This window comes from Cervus elaphus, chromosome 14 (genome assembly GCF_910594005.1).
Source record: "Cervus elaphus chromosome 14, mCerEla1.1, whole genome shotgun sequence".
In the NCBI taxonomy this organism is placed as follows: Eukaryota; Metazoa; Chordata; class Mammalia; order Artiodactyla; family Cervidae; genus Cervus; species Cervus elaphus.
In genome coordinates, this window is record NC_057828.1 from 64,753,800 (window position 1) to 64,772,495 (window position 18,696).

At 41.8% G+C, this 18,696-nt stretch overlaps 2 pseudogenes; both read right to left on the bottom strand.

Annotated features, from left to right (window-relative positions):
* Window positions 1-8,305: 8,305 nt before the first annotated feature.
* On the bottom strand, window positions 8,306-10,413 carry LOC122707469 (annotated as a pseudogene).
* The window catches only part of LOC122707470, a 73,571-nt pseudogene continuing 65,287 nt past the window's right edge, over window positions 10,413-18,696 (bottom strand).

The following is an 18,696-nucleotide window of genomic DNA, read 5'->3' on the forward strand; positions in this document are numbered from 1 at the left end:
ATAAAAAAGAATGAAATAATGCCATTGGCAGCAACATGGATGAAACTAGAGATGATCATACTAAGTGAAGTAAGTCAGAAAAAGAACAAGTATCATATTATATCACTTACATGTGGAATCCAAAATATGACACAAATGAACCTATCTATGAAATAGAAAAAGACTCAAAAGACTCACAGACATAGAGAATAGACTTGTGGTTGTCAGTGGGGAGGGGTTTGGAGAAGGGATGGAGTGGAGGTGTAAATCAGCAAACGCAAACTATTATGTATAGAATGGACAAACAAGAAGGTCCTATTGTATAGCACAAGTGACTATATTCCACATCCTGTGATAAACCATAATGGAAAAGAATATGAAATATATATATATATATACTTGTATATGTATATATATGTGTATATATATGCATGTATATATATGTGTATATATATATATATACACACACATACACATACACACACACACACATATAACTGAATCACTTTACTGTACAGCAGAAATTAATACATTATAAATCAACTATTTTTTCAATTAAAAAATTTAATAAATAAATAAAAAGATTAAAAAGAAGAAGTGCTTTTATTGATCATTGCCTGTTTTCTTTGCTAGAATATAAGGGTAGGGATCTTCTTCTCTTTTGTTAATTGATGTAACCCAAAAACGACAGGATGATCTCTGTTCATTACCAAGGCAAACCATTCAATATCACAGTAATCCAAGTCAATGCCCTGACCAGTAATGCTGAAGAAGCTGAAGCTGAACGGTTCTATGAAGACCTATAAGATCTTCTAGAACTAACACCCCAAAAAGATGTCCTTTTCATTATAGGGGACTGGAATGCAAAAGCAGGAACTCAAGAAATATCTGAAGGAACAGGCAAATTTGGCCTTGGAGTACAAAATGAAGCAGGGCAAAGGCTAATGGAGTTTTGCCAAGAGAACACACTGATAATAGCAAACACCCTCTTCCAACAACACAAGATAAGACTCTACACATGGACATCACGAGATGGTCAACACTGAAATCAGACTGATTATATTCTTTGCAGCTGAAGATGGAGAAGCTCCATACAGTCAGCAAAAATAAGACCGGGAGCTGACTGTGGCTCAGATCATGAACTTCTTATTGCCAAATTCAGACTTAAATTGAAGAAAACAGGGAAAACCACTAGACCATTCAGGTATGACCTAAATCAAAACCCTTGAGATTATACAGTTGAAGTGACAAGTAGATTCAAGGGATTAGATCTGATAGAGTGCCTGAAGAACTATGGATGGAGGTTCATGGCATTGTACAGGTGGCAGTGATCAAGACCATCCCCAAGAAAAAGAAACGCAAAAAGGCAAAATGGTTGTCTGAGGAGGCCTTGCAAATAGCTGTGAAAAGAAGAGAAGTGAAAGGCAAAGGAGAAAAGGAAAGATATATCCATTTGAATGCAGAGTTCCAAAGAATAGCAAGGAGAGATAAGAAAAGCTTCCTTGGTGATCAATACAAAAAAATAGAGGAAAAAATAGAATGGGGAAAACTAGAGATCTCTTCAAGAAAATTAGAAATACCAAGCGGATATTTCATGCAAACATGGGCTCAATAAAGGATAGAAATTATATGGACCTAACAGAAGCAGACGGAGAAGGCAATGGCACCCCACTCCAGTACTCTTGCCTGGAAAATCTCATGGACGGAGGAGCCTGGTAGGCTGCATTCCATGGGGTCTCGAACAGTCAGACATGACTGAGCAACTTCACTTTCACTTTTCACTTTTATGCATTGGAGAAGGAAATGGCAACCCACTCCAGTGTTCTTGCCTGGAGAATCCCAGGGATGGGGTCGCACAGAGTCGGACCCGACTGAAGTGACTTAGCAGCAGCAGCAGCAACAGAAGCAGAAGATATTAAGAAGAGGTGGCAAGAATACATAAAAGAACTGCACAAAAAAGATCTTAATGACCCAGATAACTGCAATGGTGTGATCACTCACCTAGAACCAGACATCCTGGGAAGTGAAGTCAAGTGGGCCTTAGGAAGCATCACTACTAACAAAGCTAGTAGAGGTGATGGACTTACAGTTGAGCTATTTCAAATCCTAAAACATGATGCTGTGAAAGTGCTTCACTCAATATGCCAGCAAATTTGGAAAACTCAGCAATGGCCACAGAACCGGCAAAGGTCAGTTTTCATTCCAATCCCAAAGAAAGGCAATGCAAAGAATGCTCGAAGTACTGCACAACTGCACTCATCTCACATGCTAGCAAAGTAATGCTCAAAATTCTCCAAGCCAGACTTCAATAGTATGTGAACCGTGAACTTTCAGATGTCCAAGCTGGATTTAGAAAAGGCAGAGAAACCAGAGATCAAATTGCCAACATCCATTGGATCATCGAAAAAGCAAGAGAGTTCCAGAAAAACATCTACTTCTGCTTTATTGACTATGCCAAAGCCTTTGACTGTGCGGATCACAACAAACTGTGGAAAATTCTTCAAGAGATGGGAATACCAGACCACCTGACCTGCCTCTTGAGAAATCTGTATGCAGGTCAAGAAGCAACAGTTAGCAACTGGACATGGAACAACAGACTGGTTCTAAACTGGGAAAGGAGTATGTCAAGGCTGTATATTGTCACCATGCTTATTTAACTTATATGCAGAGTACACCATGAGAAATACTGAACTGGACAAAGCACAAGCTGGAATCAAGATTGCCGGGAGAAATATCAATAACCTCAGATATGCAGACGACACCACTCTTATGGCAGAAAGCAAAGAAGAACTAAAGAGCCTCTTGATGAACATGAAAGAGGAGAGTCAAAAAGTTTGGCTTAAAATTCAGCATTCAGAAAACTAAGATCATGGCATCTGGTCCCATCACGTCACGGCAAATAGATGGGGAAACAATGGAAACAGTGTCAGACTTTATTTTTGGCGGCTCCAAAAATCACTGCAGATGGTGATTGCAGCCATGAAATTAAAAGATGCTTGCTCCTTGGAAGAAAAGTTATGACCAACCTAGACAGCATATTAAAGAGCAGAGACATTTCTTTGCCAACAAAGGTCCATCTAGTCCACATATGGTAAGTACTCTAGAAATATTTGCTGAGTGAATGAATCAAGGCCATTGTCTTCCTGGTTGGTGATTCCACCAGGCTTTCTCTGTCTTTACTGTTGCAAATTCTCTGCAGGAAGAGAGTTAAACTCTTGTCAAAACTCCTTCTTCTGCATTCTCATAGCAAAGTAGAAAATATCTGTATTATATGGGTGGTAACTGTGTACATTATAATCATGTCTTTTATGATACATATTGTGACTCTTCCATTATAACAGTAGCTCCAAAAATCAGAGTCAAAGTTTCCATTTTGCTTAATGTTTATTTCCTTTTTAAAAGTAATGTTTCACTTAGTTTTTATTATTTATTCTCATGAACATGTCACAGGGTAAGGACTTGTGTTTGGCCATGACCCTTAGCCCAGTGCAAGCCCATTTACAACAGGTGTGATGGCCAAATCCTCACACCAGCTCTCATATTCCCTTGTGTCCTTGGCCCTGGCAAGAGTTCAGGCTCAATACATGTTTGTGAAAGGAACAGTACTGACTTTGCCTTTGAAAATGCTAGAGAGCCTTCAGTAAAGCTCGAAGGAAGAAAAGCTGAATGTCTTCCTATATATAACTTTGCATGGTCTGTGCTGCCTACTCGTATGTAGTAGTTTATAACCTTGGTCTTCACACTAGTCACCTGTCAAAGCAAATCATCCTTAAAGAGGCTTAAGCAGCAACAAAGATATATTTTTCAGGACAGGGATATGTAGCCATTAATTTGTAATAACTTTAAAGGGAGTATAAAATATTGAATCACTATATTGTACACCTGAAACTAATATAATATTGTGAATCCACTATATTTCAATTAAAATCATAAGTAAAATAAGGGAAATAAGATTTCCCCCTGAAAATAAAAAAGAAAAGAAGCTTAAGCAAGAGGCCAGCCCAAGACTTGACTTTGATGGAAGCTGTGTGTCTGAGTGAGGCAGACCATGTCCTTGGTCTTGGCCATCCCATCTTATGACTCAGAAATAAGCTGAACTCCTCTGATGTCACAGTACTTGAGAAGTTCTGCTAAACTGACTGACCAATCTTTTCCAGGACAGCCTGAGACACCCTGACACTGCTTAACTGGCACACCGACAATAATGATCAAATTAAACAGCTTTCCTTGAGTTTCACCATCACCAAAGGCAGAGGCAATCTTGAAAACATGGGCCTTGAGAAAAATATGCTTGGAAAATGCTTTGGCTTCTTAATGTGGGCTTCCCTAGTGGCTCAGATGGCAAAGAATCTGCCTGCAATACGGGATAGGGCATTATATTTCTAGTTTTTTAAAGGGTTTCAGGCTACTGGCATAAGCACAAGTGCCACTATATTGCAACCACTAAGAAATAAACAGAAAGCTACAACACACGGGGCCAGCATGCCCCGAACTGATGGTCTGTGGAAATTCCCTAGGGGCCCAGGGTTGCATAAAACTCAACAGGAAAAGACCATCAACCCCATCTAAACTCTGTGTACTCAATATAGGATTCTGTAATGTTTGAGCTTGCCAACTGTGGCTTTCAGAATTAATCTACCATTCAGCTGCTTCACAGAAAGCAGTTTCCATCTGGGCAGCTCCTTCAGGGCACATTGGAGGTCAAAGCATTGTATGAGCTTTGGGGCCAGTTGGCCAGAACACCAGCTAACATTTTCCCAGTCAATCAAGGTCAAAGCTTCAGGTGCCTGTTTGTGCTGGTGGAATATATATTTTTGTGTGTATTATGTATTTATGACTGTACTATGTATGATGGGATGGATACAGAGAGAATCCCTGTCCCAGAGGCAAACGGAAATGATGCTGCCTTCTAGTGGCAGAGAGAGTGGAAAGTTGAGAGAAACAGCCATTTTGAATAGGCTGGAGTAACTGGAGAGGATCTTCGACTCCAGATAAATATACAATCTCTATTCCTCCCTGCCTTTTAAGAATCTGACGCTATACAATGCAAGAGATCCCTTTCTAAAAGTCTATGCAACCTTTCTTGGCAGCCCATACAAATCCACCGATCAGCATATTTTGTACTACTTTGGCTTCAACATGTGTGTGGAATCATAGTGGACACCATGGAAATATTAGGCAGGACTGTGGGCTATATAGTTCATGGGGTCGCAGAGTCAGATATGACTGAGCAACTAATATTTCTTTCACTTTTTTTCCCCTCAGATAATGTATGTATCATTCAGTAGGATGGAGCCGCTTGTATCCTAGAGCAATTAGGGATAATTGCTCAAAGGATAAGCAAGTTTTTATATGTGGCTCAGTTTACATGGCAACAGCCTGATCTTCCTTTTATCCCTCTGTCTACTTTCAAAGATTTTCACAATCTGGTTTCCCACTCATATTCCATCTAGTTACATTTCATGCCACCTCTCTTACATTTTATATCCCAATCACACTTGGAGCTGTCTTAAGGGTGACTAGTCCCCTTAGGGAGCTAAGCTGTAAGGCTTTCTAATACATCACTAGAAATCAAGCAAAGTATAAAGGATAGAACTGTCCAAAGTCCTTAAGGAATGGACATTGTGTGAGACCCTCTGATAAACTGCTAAGAGGAGGGAGTAATATCCCCCCTTACACACACAGACACACCCACAGAGGGAGCTGTGTAAGTAACAGTAGATTTCTAAATTTCTGCACAATTTTGTTGAACTGAGTCGGGACCAAGAAATGGACTTGCTTGGGACAACTGTGATGAGGAATTGCATGTTGCCATCAAAAAGCCCTCCTAGTTTCCTCTGAAGAAAGTTGAAGGAAACCAGTTAAAAGTGAGCTGAAACCTAAATGCCCATTTACAGATGAATGAATAAAGATGTAGTATATATACACAATGCCATTTAAAAGCCATTAAAAAGAACAAACTGATGCCATCTGTAGCAACACAGATGAACCTGGAGATTATCGTACTAAGTGAAGTAAGTAAGACAAAGACAAATAGCATATGACACAGCTTATTTGAGGAATCTAAAAAAAAATGATACAAATGAACTTATTTATAAAACAGAAACACTCACAGACTTAGAAAATGAATTTATGATTACCAGGGGAGAAAGGTGAAAGAGAGGGATAGTTTGGGAGTTTGGAATTGACATGTACACACTGCTATATTTAAAATAGATAACCAACAAAGACCTATTGTAAAAAATTTAAAAAAAAATTTAGGGAACTTCCCTGGTGGTCCAGTGGTTAAGAATCTGTCTTCCAATGCAGGGGTGGTGGGTTTGATCCTTGGTAGGGGAACTAAGGTCCCATATGCCACAGGACAACTAAGCATAGGCATCACGACTACTGAGCCTGCACACTCGAGAGCCTGAGCTCCAAAACTAAAGGAGCCTGTGTACCGCAAAAAAGACCTAGCACAGCCAAAATAGAAATTTTAAAAAACTTTTTTGAAAAAGTGAGCTGAGAGGGGCTGTTTATGGGCTGTGGAACTATCTGAAGTTCTCTGGATTTCCCATGCCATCTCACAACTCTGTGATTTTGACAGATTTGCCTGAAACCACCCCACTGATAGTCTATACCAAGTTAATCTCAAAACTCAACAAAAGCTATTACCTCCTCCAGAAAATCTTCCATGACTCCATACTACACTCTGGCCTAGCCTAGTCTGTACAGGTGCCCAACCTTTGTGCTTCCATTGTTGTCCACGCACATCTTTCTCACAGCAGTGTTATAATAAGCTATTGATGCCTCTGAACTCCTTCGCTAAGCTGGAAGCTCCCTGATAGGTATGAGTTGTGTCACATTTTTCTATATACACACAGCATCTCTCCAGCTCCTGGTTATTTCTGGTATTAGAGCTCTTTATTGACTAGGAAAAAGAGAGATCACTAAGAATGCCTGAGTAGTTGGATTCACAGACAAACACTTGGATTGGATTCTGGCCAACAGGTAAGTGGGATTTGAAGTCAGGGGATGTCCTTCCTGTCAGGAGAATGATCTGAGCAAGAGTATGCAAAACAAACAATAAAGAACACAAGCCCAACTGTGAGAAGCAAATGTTTTCCCATATATCTAATGAAGATCTAACAAAGTCCATTTCCTTTTGTTCAGTTCTTTCCAGAATATCAGAGAAATAAAAATATGGTGCATGCATGCTAAGACACTCCAACTGTGTCCGACTCTTTGTGACACTATGGAATGTGACCCACCACACTCCTCTGTCCACGGGATTCTCCAAGCAAGGATACTGGAGCGGGTTGTCGTGCCCTCCTCCAGGGGATCTTCCTGACGCAGGAATGGAACCTGCCTCTCTTACACTTGCATTGGCAGGTGGGTTATTTACCACTAGTGACACCAAAAATATGGTATAAACGTGCAACTAGCATTGTGAGCAGACGGAAACCTTGGTTGCCATTTTGGCCATGAAATCAAGTCTCCTTGGGAGCTGTATGAATTCAGAGGACAAGATCCTTCCCAGCACATCCCCTTCCCATGACTTCCCCCCACCCCCAACAAAGTCCCTAAAAAGAGAGATCTTGTTCAGGTAGGAATCACAGCTCAAAGTCAAAATAGTTAGAGGCTGACTGGAATAGTGGGTCCTTGACCTCTCTGCCCTTCTCACCCATAGGCTTCAACTTCCTATTGGTGGTCCATCTGTTTCTTGAGCACTGGGTAGAAGATTATTTTTCAGACAAGGTAGGGTTTATTTTATTTTTACTTTTTATGCTACATATATGTGTGTGTGTGCGTGTGTGTGTGTGTGTGTGTGTGTGTGTGTATGTGTGTTCAGTCATGTTTGACTCTTTGCAACCCTATGGACTGTAACTTGCCAGGCTCCATGGTCCATGGAATTCTCCAGGCAAGCATACTGGAGTGGGTTGCCATTTCCTTCTCCAGAGGAATCTTCCTGAACCAGGGATCGAACCTGCATCGCTTGTGTCTCCTGCACTGGCAGCCAGATTCTTTACCACAGTGTTACCCTGCAAAGGACAATATATAATACCATCAATTTGATTCCAGAATACATCATCTTAATGATAATATAAAGCTTTTGTATGCACATAAGTGCCAATACATTTTTGAAGACCCAAATTTTAACAAATAGACAAATTCATAAGACAAGAAACCATAGAGTACTTTGGCCAAAAAAAAAAAAATCTTTTCAAAAATCTGGCTCAACATTCTGCTTGCTGGTTTTATATATACTGTATAAACAGTGAGTATGGATGTGAGTGTTATAGCTTTTTTAAGGGAATGAAGTAATGTCTAGCTCACTTTTCCAAGGTTATGCAGGAACTACAATGCTCTTTGACAGCAAACAGAAGTGCAAAGACTGCATTTCCACAATCACAGTGCAAAGCACCAAAAACTTCCTGCAAAAGATAGCCAGCACAGAGAATCTGGCCAATGTCTGCAGCAGGAAAAATTAATGGTGCAAGAAAGGAGGGACGTGATGGATGGCTGGGAGGAGGTTCAAGTTTCAGAAGTGGCTCTGCAGCTTCAGAACATTTTCTCTGGTCTCAGGCCTGTCTGCCACTGGATTCTGTGTCCTGATCTAAATCTTTAACCAATATGAACCTGGATGACGATGATTCAGTTTGCTCAGAAGTTTGATTGAGGGCATCCTCCTCACTTGCTAAAAGTCTGGGTGAAATTTCAATACCGAAGGTGCAGTGTAGTTGATTAGATATTTTAGCTGAGGCTAGAGTGACAGAACTGCTCTCACTTATCGATTCCCTAGACTTGGGGACACCTTCCTTATCAGTTACCAGGTCATCACCTGGACCCCTGAAGTTAATATTTTCTACATCTTCTACTCCAGCTGAAGTGTCTGTTAATTCTTCTGTCTTCACATATATGGCCTAGTGAAAGGAGACTTGTGAACACTGTTCACTCTGGGTAGCTATAAGATGCTCATTTGGGGACCATCTTTCGGAAAGGCCTTTAATACCTGACTGGCCCTCAGTTACTGTCTCTGATTGACAGATAACATCTTCAGATATACTTTCTGAAGCTGGTTTATTATAAAAGACCAAAAATTCATGAACTTCCTTCAAGGCTGCTGTTATAGATAAGTAAGATTCCTCTGTTGACTCCACAGAGCTAACTGCCACAGAGACTTAAAGAGACTTATATTCATTTGTTCCAGACATTTCAACATTATTTTCCAGAAGCTGTACATCCTGGATGGAAATGGACTTACTCAAAATTTCAAAGGAAGGGTTACATTTCTACTTCCATCAAGGGACTATCTAAGGTGAGATCAGATACACCAATGTTCTTGACATTAGTATTCTGATTGCCTGCTAAATTAAGCACAGAAACTAGCGATTGTTCTACTGTATCTATTTACATAAAAGTTTTTGAATTTGAGGAGCCAAAGCATCCTGCTGCTCAAATTCTACCTGAAGATAGAATATTTTTCTCTTAGCCTGTCTCCTTTCACTGTAGTTTCCTATCAACCACTTCTTGTTGATTCTGTTACCTTTCTTCAAAAAGTTCAAGGTCTTCTGTGTTACAAAGATGTTCTCCATCATGTGAAGCATTTTGTCATGTACCCTCATGCTGTTCATTCCCTGGATCTTCATGTTGTTGAAGGCTATTTACTTGACTCAGGTACTGATATTCTGGATGCCAATTGTTTTAATCTATAAGTCTCTGTAGTTCTTGCTTCCTAATAGTTATGACAGATAAACTAGCTTTCTGTCTTGTGTGGAGATGAGATTTGAGGCCCTGGGTGTTTCTTTCAGTTTCCCAGGTGGCTCTGGGTGAAGAATCTGCAGGAGATGCGGGTTTGATATCTAGGTCTGGAAGATCACCTGGAGGAGGAAATGGCAACCCCACTCCGGTATTCTGATGGGATAATCTGGTGGACAGAGGAGCATGGTGGGCTACAGTCCATGGGGTCGCAAAAAGTCAAACAGAACTGAGTGAATGACCACACACATGCTTCTTTTGGCAGATTTCTCTAGGTCATCTGCACCAACGGCTTCTTTGAGTGAATTCTGCAAAGGAATAGCTGTACTCTGGCTTGCTGGAGCATTGTCTGCTGAAGAAGCACAATCAGAAAGGTCCTGTAGAAGAAGATGTTCTTTCATTTCTGAAAGTTATCTGGAATTCAGCTGAGGCCTTCAATGTCTTCACAACTTTAGGTTCAATGCTGTCTGGGTCACTGGGCTTGATGGGGGGAGCGGGGGCATACTGAAGCAGACAGAATCAGTAAGACTTAAGAATTACCAGTCACGAGTCTCTGTCGGGAAGGATGGACTTGATGGTTAAATGCATTTGAAACTGGTGATGATGATATTCCCAGTGAGTTAGCTCCTTTACTGCTTTTTTCCTCTGGTCTGGGGTCCACTCCAGCTGCAGTACACACATACTATATATATGCATTATGGCTTCTGACACTCTGCATCTTCTATGGATTTCTGAAGGGCTTCTTGGTCTGCAATCTCCTCTGGCCTCTTACCTGGCCCCATATGCCAACTGGGTACACTCTGGTAACTCTCCCTCGGGAAGGAAGATGGTCTGTGAGCCTGTGGTGCTCCTCATGAGTACATTTTTCTTGAGGTCAATGGAACATTGATGCCATTTCAGCATGCCAGTCCTGGAAGCACGTCTACAGGCTCTTCCTCAAGTACAGAGAAGGAACAAGCCAGGAAATCTGCTTCCTTTTGAACCTGAACTAGTTGTACCCTTCCAAGAATCTTCTGGGAGCCCATTCCTTTGCCATCCCTGCTCACCAATAGTCCACCAGCCTCATTATATTACAGATTTCTGCACAAGCTTGGTTCATAATAATTATCTGGGCACCTGAGTCAACAAACACTTTCACAGGATGTCCATTCACTTCGCAGTTAATACAAAGCATCATTACTCAGCCCAGACTTTCCAGAGCCTCTTCCATAGCTATTGCCATGTTTTCCTCAATGTTCTATTACCTTGTATCTTCTATTTCTGCCTGAGTTTCAAGATTATAAGGGTCCACAGAAAAGAGACAAATCCTTTCTTGCTCTCTCCTCACAGCTCCATCAGGACCCTAGAAAATTTCACGACCTCTGAGCAGAGAATCTGCCAGAGGTTGGTTGTGTTCCTTCAGCAAAGACAGCTCAGAGGGGGTTGACAAGCAATACGTCTCAGAGCAAGGCTGGATTGCCCAAGCCCTGAAGCTATTTCTCCAAGAGATGAGTGGAACTGCTGGGCTCCTTGTAGCTGACGCTGTGGGAATTTGGGGATTTTGGGGTTTGTTTTTTTTCCCTTGAAGGTTGATTTTATATCAAGAGGTGAGTCTTTCATACATCTAAGTAAAATAGGCTATAAAAAAATAAGTACCTCAAAATAAAATGGCTGTTAGCATACCTCCCCATACCCACTTCTCTCTTCACACCTCTCACTTTAGGAAGTACTGTTGACTGAAAGTATCCAGTTGTAATTCCTTTGAAGAAAGCGTTTTGATAGACGACGGAGTCTGTTGGGGTAAGTTTGAGAACTGCACCAGAGGTCGAGGGGCTGCTTGCTCCTTCTGCCGTAAAATCCCAGCGCCGCCATCTTATAAGCCTTAAGCAGCCCATGACCCGTGGTGGTCTGTGAGGTCTTTCAGCGGAGACGGTCTGTTTCTCAGCTGCAAGAAAGTCGGATTCAAGCCCGCACAGCGCGTGGGAGGTGTACAGCTGCAAGTTGGCGGCGACCTGGAGGGAAAGTGTCACCTCGAGGAAGACCCTCCGCACACGGTACACGGTGAGCAGCCTGGCCCTGGCCGACCCGGCTCTGCCGGGCGCTGCCTCGGCTGGGCGTCGGGGCGGCGGCTGGGACAGGCTGGGGCTGCAGGCAGCGGCCCAGGCGCCTGCTCGCCCGATAGTTGCTCCCCTCCCTTACCGTCGCTCGGTGACTCCCTTGGCGAGCCGGGTCGCCACCACCGGCCTGTAAAGCCGCTTGAGACTGCTGCTCAGGGCTGTTATCTGGTTAAGCAGATGAAGGGTGGAAAGTATTGACTCATACTTCCTTTTCTGGTTTTTGACGTTGCTCTTCTGAAACAGAGACAGTAGAGTTTTATGTTTCTTGACTGTAGAAGAGAGAGGAGAGAGTTGGAAGAAAAGGAGGGGAGCACCCCTTCTTAGGGGAAAGACTGAAATGATAACTATGACATTGCCATGAGAGATTATCCTGGAACAACAGCCTTTAGACCGTATTTTAAGACTGGAAATGTTATATCCATACTCCCCCACTCACCCCCGTTTTTAAGCAACTTTTTTTAAAAAAAAGTCTTTATTGAGTTTGCAACAGTATTACTTCTACTTTAGGTTTTGGTTTTATGGCCAGGAGGCATGTGGAATCTTAGCTACTCGACCAGAAATTCAACCCACACCCCCTGCGTTGGAAAGGGCTGCTAGTCTAAACCACTGCACCGCCGTGAAAGTCCCTGTAACCATACTCTTATAAACTCTTTCACCTGCTTCTTCATTGCAGAGCAGCTGAAGATGCATTTAGAGAGCTCACCCTAACCTCTGCACAAATCTTCATAATAAAAAACAATGTCAATTAAATGGATCATAGACCTAAATGTAAAAGCTAATACTATAAAACTTCTATTATACCATACAACTTCTACAAGAAAGCATAGCGAAATTTTGTGACCAAAGTTAGGTAAGGCCAAAATTTATTCGATTTAGCACACAAAAAATAAACCATGAAAGGGGAATTCTCTGGCAGTTCAGAGGTTAGGGCTCAGCACTCTCACTGCTGAGTTTCCTGGTTCTGTCCCTGGTGGGGGAATTAAGATCCCACCAGCTGTGAGACCAAAAACTAAATAAACAAATAAAACTTAAAAAAATTTTTTTTTAATTCAACTGAAAAAAAAGAAAAGGAAAAATTGATAAATTGCATGCCATCAAAATTAAGCATTTTAATTTCATCAAAATTATTTGCTCTTGCACAGAAGTGTCAACTGCATTAAATCATTTTAAATTGTTATTAAATGTCTATCATGTGCCAACACCCTTTTAGGTGTTGAATTATGGCAATGAGCTGGATTCCCTCTATTACACTGGACTTGCAGAAAAATGAAAATCTTTAAAAGGTTTTCAACAAACGAAAAACACAAAGCAAAGTTTATTAACACAAGCATCCCTGCTATATGTTTTTACGTTTTTTGGTTAAGTACATGGACAGGATGCAATACCAGGAAATAATGGGAAAGTACTGAGAAATAAGTAGTGTATTTTCATTTGGTATTTGTTGAATCTTGTATCATTTGAGCAAGAATCCTAGGGATGTGGATGCAGGATAAAGAACATCAGAGCTTTGGAGGATGGTCTGAGGCCACATTTTGCTCCAGATTGTGTATTGTACTGTGGGACTTGAGAATTAGGCAACCACGGGTTAGATGATTAGTTCCTCCCATGAGCTGTGGGATCTCAGATTGTGATGAAAATGCCTAGCTTGTAGAGTTGTTGTAAGGATCAATGAGGTAATAAATGGGCAGTGTATAACTATACCTCAGTAAAAGGAAACTCACTGGATGATGACAATGATGATCATAATAAAATCCAGTCAGTTTCCAAAAGTTGACCAGGACTGAAAAAGTCACCTGTTAATTTTGAGAAATATGCCTGCTCCCCTAGGGCTTACGGGAGGATTGGGACACTTCCTTTCCTCTCCCCTTCCTGTGCTTATGACAGGTATCACTAACCAACCCATCACAGCACTCTTCAATTAACCTAGATCAGGCTTCAAAGTCCTCTCCAGGCAGAAAACTCTGATATGTTTACAGTTATCACTGGAGATAAATGTATCTGCCATTCCTAACTTAAGGGTTCAGTAGACAACTGAAGAATGACTATAAATTAATTTTTCTTACAAAGGCCCAAGTAAAGCCTAACAAGGGATGACTAGGAGTTCTAGAAGGTGCTTGGTCACAATATACTACAAGTTTATATCCTAAATAATCAGTCACTGGTTGACTTTTTATTTAGTTAAACTGTGTTCTGTTCGTTCTAAATTCAAAAGTAAGTGATTGATCATTTACCCAACTCTTGGGATTTCTTGAAAGTAAGTCTGACTTTTCAAGCCTAGACCCATATACCTGCCATCTCATTTTATAATTAGAGGGGTTGTTCTAGGTTAGGAGGCCCTTGAGCTCTATCTGACAGGAAATAGCTCCATGAGGCAGAAAGAAAACCTGTCAGGTCAATGTTCTGATAATCTGACTCAGCTAAGGCAATGATGCTCAAAAGGGCAGAAGCTCCCTTACGGCATGGTTCTCAGCCTTGGCTACTGCATAAAATCAACTGAACAGTTTTTAAAACCACTAATGACCAGGAATCGGTCCTGGCCAACTATTAACACATCAGAGGCTCTGCAGATGCTGCCCAAGTGTCAGTATTTAAGTTAAAGCTCTTACGGTAATTCTATGTGCAGCCAAGGTTAAGAATTATTGTTCTAAAGTGTTTTGGAAATTTATAAGATGTCTCTATTGTCCCAATAATTGGGAGAGATTATTACTGGCATTTTTCTTAGCAGAGATATGGATGAGATGTTGTAATGTCTTATAATGTCTAGGACAATTCCTTCCCAATAAAAAAATCACCCCACCTTTTGAATGTCTTACTGGATATCAATATGGTTGAAAAACTTATATGACCTGGAACTTAACTGTACCTTATAAATAAACACAAAGTATTATTTGCATGTTTTAAATTCATACACACAGAATTTTCCTGGAATGTAATCAGCATTTAAATCAAGGTAAAATTTTACTTTATTTAGAAATTTACTAGGAGTTGCTTACCTTGTCAGATAATCATATCGTCAATATCAGCACTACTTGTGGTATTTGAGTTGTCAGCATTTGTAGCTGTGGTTTCCATGGTGATGCTATATATAGGTGACAGTATCTGATGATCTCTTTGTGCTTGAATGTTTAGATATTGCAATGTATACTACTTTCAGGGAAGAGCAAGTTTTTTTGTTGCTGTTGTTTGTTTTAATGGCTAAGAAACAGTTAACAGGTTTTATCACAGTGTCAGTGTTTTGGGATCTGAGATTTTGCACCTGGAGATATGCTAGTATGACTGGACACTCTTAGGGTCTTTCAACGTAGAGCCAGACAACACCTTTTTCTGTTTGTTTGTTTGTTTTTTCAATTGTCTTTTGCCCTACTATCTCATTCTTGCCTCTGTGTAAACTTGTGAGAGCTATGGCTTCTCTTTAGGAAAATCTTAATTAGGCATTCTATGCTTTTATGAACAGAAGAACTAGAACTATTCTTTTGGGGCTCATCCGTAAATCTTAAAAGCTAGACTCTTAACATTTCCTTTCCATTTTCCATCCAGCCCTGACTTTGCTCACCTTGAGTACTGTATTTGCTAGTGAAGAGATTGATTTCCCTCATTCAGGGGGACACCGTCTAATGTTGCTGTCAGAGTCCATCCAATCTGTGCCACATAAACTGTCAGGTCTTGTAAGCGTAATATACCAGGGTCTTTGTCCAGGAGCAATCCCCTGTGTAATCCAGTTTTTCACTGCGAGGACCTTAAGTACCATAGTAGGAGGTGGTAGGGAGGGGTTCATAGCCAGCTGTGGGTTTCCAGCTGAGGAAGCACTGAAAAGGGAACATAACCCCATATTACAAAACCTCATATTTTGAATAGGATAATACACAAACCATTCCAGATAGAGGAGAATCCATCTAAATGTTAAGGACCCTCCAGAATGAAGGTTTCACAGTGAGTATCTGACACCATCTAGTAATAGAATTTCTTCTTATTTAAGGAGAATGAATATTTCTTGAGTACTAATCAATAGCTGGGAATAGTATTCAGGCTTTTATAGTCATTGTCTTCACTAATTCTCTCCAAAGCACTTTGAATTAAGAACCAGCAAGTCATTTTACAGATGCTGCTGCTGCTGCTAAGTCGCTTCAGTTGTGTCCGACTCTGTGCGACCCCATAACGGCAGCCCACCAGGCTCCTCTGTCCCTGGGATTCTCCAGGCAAGGATACTGGAGTGGGTTGCCGTGAAAACTGAAATTCAGAGAGGTTAAGTTACTTTACTGAGTAAGTGGCAGAATCTGGACAACCCTAGTATGTCTAGCTTCATGGTTCAGGAGATCAGCTGCCACGCTTGAGGCTCCATTGCCTTACCTAACACGTTGTGTGTGCTGTAGTTTACACCTGCTTCCTTGTATTTGCTCCTGGCATATCCTCTGCTGCTGCTGCTAAGTCACTTCCATCGTGTCCGACTCTGTGCGACCACATAGACAGCAGCCCACCATGCTCCGCCATCCCTGGGATTCTCCAGGCAAGAACCCTGGAGTGGGTTGCCGTTTCCTTCTCCAATGATGAAAATGAAAAGGGAAAGTGAAGTTACTCAGTCATGTCGGCGTATCCTCTAGTCTTACTCAAAATCCTGGGTTTGACCAGAGCCCCCAGCCAACTGGACCAGTGAGTGCTGTCCCTTGGAAATAAAATGTGAGTCACAAATACGAGCCACATTTGTTAATTTTAATTTTCCAGTAGCCACATTTTAAAAGGTAAAAATAAGTAGTTGAAATTAATGTTAATATGTTTTATATAACCCAGTACATCCAAAGTGTTATAATTTGAGCATATAATCAATATAAAAATCATTAATGAAATAATTTGCACTTTTTTGTACTATACCTTCACAAGATGTTGTGTAATTACACTTTCAGCACCTCTCAGTTCAGACTGTACCCACATTTTAATTGCTCAGTGTGGCTAGAAGCTACCGAGTTGGACATCACCAGTCTCAATACAGAGATCTCAATCCTCATAATAATCTTAGGTGCTCTTCAGAGAACAGGAAAGAAAGAAAGAGCAAGTTTCCAGTTATTTGCTTGATTTAGTACAAGAAAAGAATAAAAGGAATATACTCTACAATTTCCATTTACAGCTATAGTCATATTTGCCTGAGAGCAGATGAGAAGCTGAGTGATGAGTCTACGCCATTGCATGACATTCTCTTAGAGGGATGCTTGACATAGAAGATCAGGAAGTCCAGACCCTGTCCAATGGGTGACCCATGAAGCCAGCTCACCGAGGGCATCCAGCTGGGTCCCCATCAGCTCTCAGTCCTGACATTCAGTCTCACACCAGCCCCAGCATGAGAGGAAGGTGCATGAGCCAGCCCTCAGGAACATGGCACAGGCTCTGTTCCTCATACACCAATGCTCTGAAGAGCAGAGGGAAGTCTCAAACCTTCCCTGCCCCCCAAACCTATGGAGAATCCTCTACCCTAGTGGTTCACAGACTTTTGCACACATCACGGTCACCTGGAGGGCGTTTTAAAACTCAGATTGCTGGACTTTAGCCCAAGAATTACTGATTCAGGGAGTCTGGCCTAGGGTCTGTGAATGTGCATTTGCAATAAGTTCCCAGGTTATGCTGCTGCTGCAGGTCCAGGGACCACACTTTGAGAACCAGCACCCAATCCTAAAGAATCAATAAGTAATTCAAGGGCAAGAACAAATCTAAAAGGCACAGGTACCATTTTCACCCTTAATGAGACCAATACGATTTTTACATCATTGATGTGTTTGACTGTTTTTCCCCTGCCTCCTGTTATCTCCTCTAGTCCAGGAAGGGATAACGTGAACATGATGAGAAGAGACAACACTGAAGGGAAGAAATTAAGGGGGGTGGGAAAGCTGGAGGGAAATAAGGAGAAGGACTGCGACAGATCACTGGGAGTTCAGGGTGGCAGAGAATCACGTGAAACCAGTACTCAGGAGGAAAAAGAGCAGCAACATCCCCCACCCTGGCCCATTCCCCTCAGCTAGGACAGATGTACAGATTAGAGGCAAGTTTGCCAAGTCACAAAGGCATCTCAACAAAGATGATTTTCCTTTTTGCTTTTTAAGAGGGGACACTGTGTCTGAACTCTGTGTGACAGCAGGCAGTAGCAAATACATCAAAGAGTCTGGGACACCCTTTGGTGCGAGCTTCTTCATTTCTAACCTTTCAGGGCACCTGGATGTTAAAAGGAGGGGCAGTGAGACTTGCTGAGTTGCAAGCAGCTGGGGATTTGGAATGCATCTCTGGAGATACATGCTGAGCCTGGCTCAGAACTTCCAAGAAAACTCAGTGGGAGGGAGGAAAAACAGTGCAATGACATGACGCCTGGTAGGGCTTGCCTCGGCCTTGCTGAATCGCCCAGAGATTGCGTTCCAGCTGTACTGCAGTGACCCAATGTTCCAGTAAACAAGGGGGGATGGACGGGACAGACCTCAGATCAGGCTACGCTGAGGCTTTTAAAATAGAACACAGGGGGCTAGCTGGGTGCGGTCGGGGTTGAGGGGGTTGCCTTTGTGCATTTCCTGGATCAGGGCGGTACACCCACACCACCCACCAGACACACATACACATCCTCACTTCCAGTGGAACTTGGACAAATATCAAATTCTCAGTTGGTCTAATCTGCAATGGTCAGAAACTAGTGAACTCCTTTAGGACGCCTTCCAGGAACCCCAGAACAGGAGTGTTCAAAGGGGCCACTGAGTCAGGCCAAGGCAGGCTACTGACTAATACTGTCCACTCCCTAAGCAATACTTCTGCCTTCCAGAAAGACAGACCTGCTGCAGACAAGCACAGTCAGTCAGTCCATTTCCCCATTTGATTTCATGGTACAAAACAACTGACTGATGATCCTATGATTCCT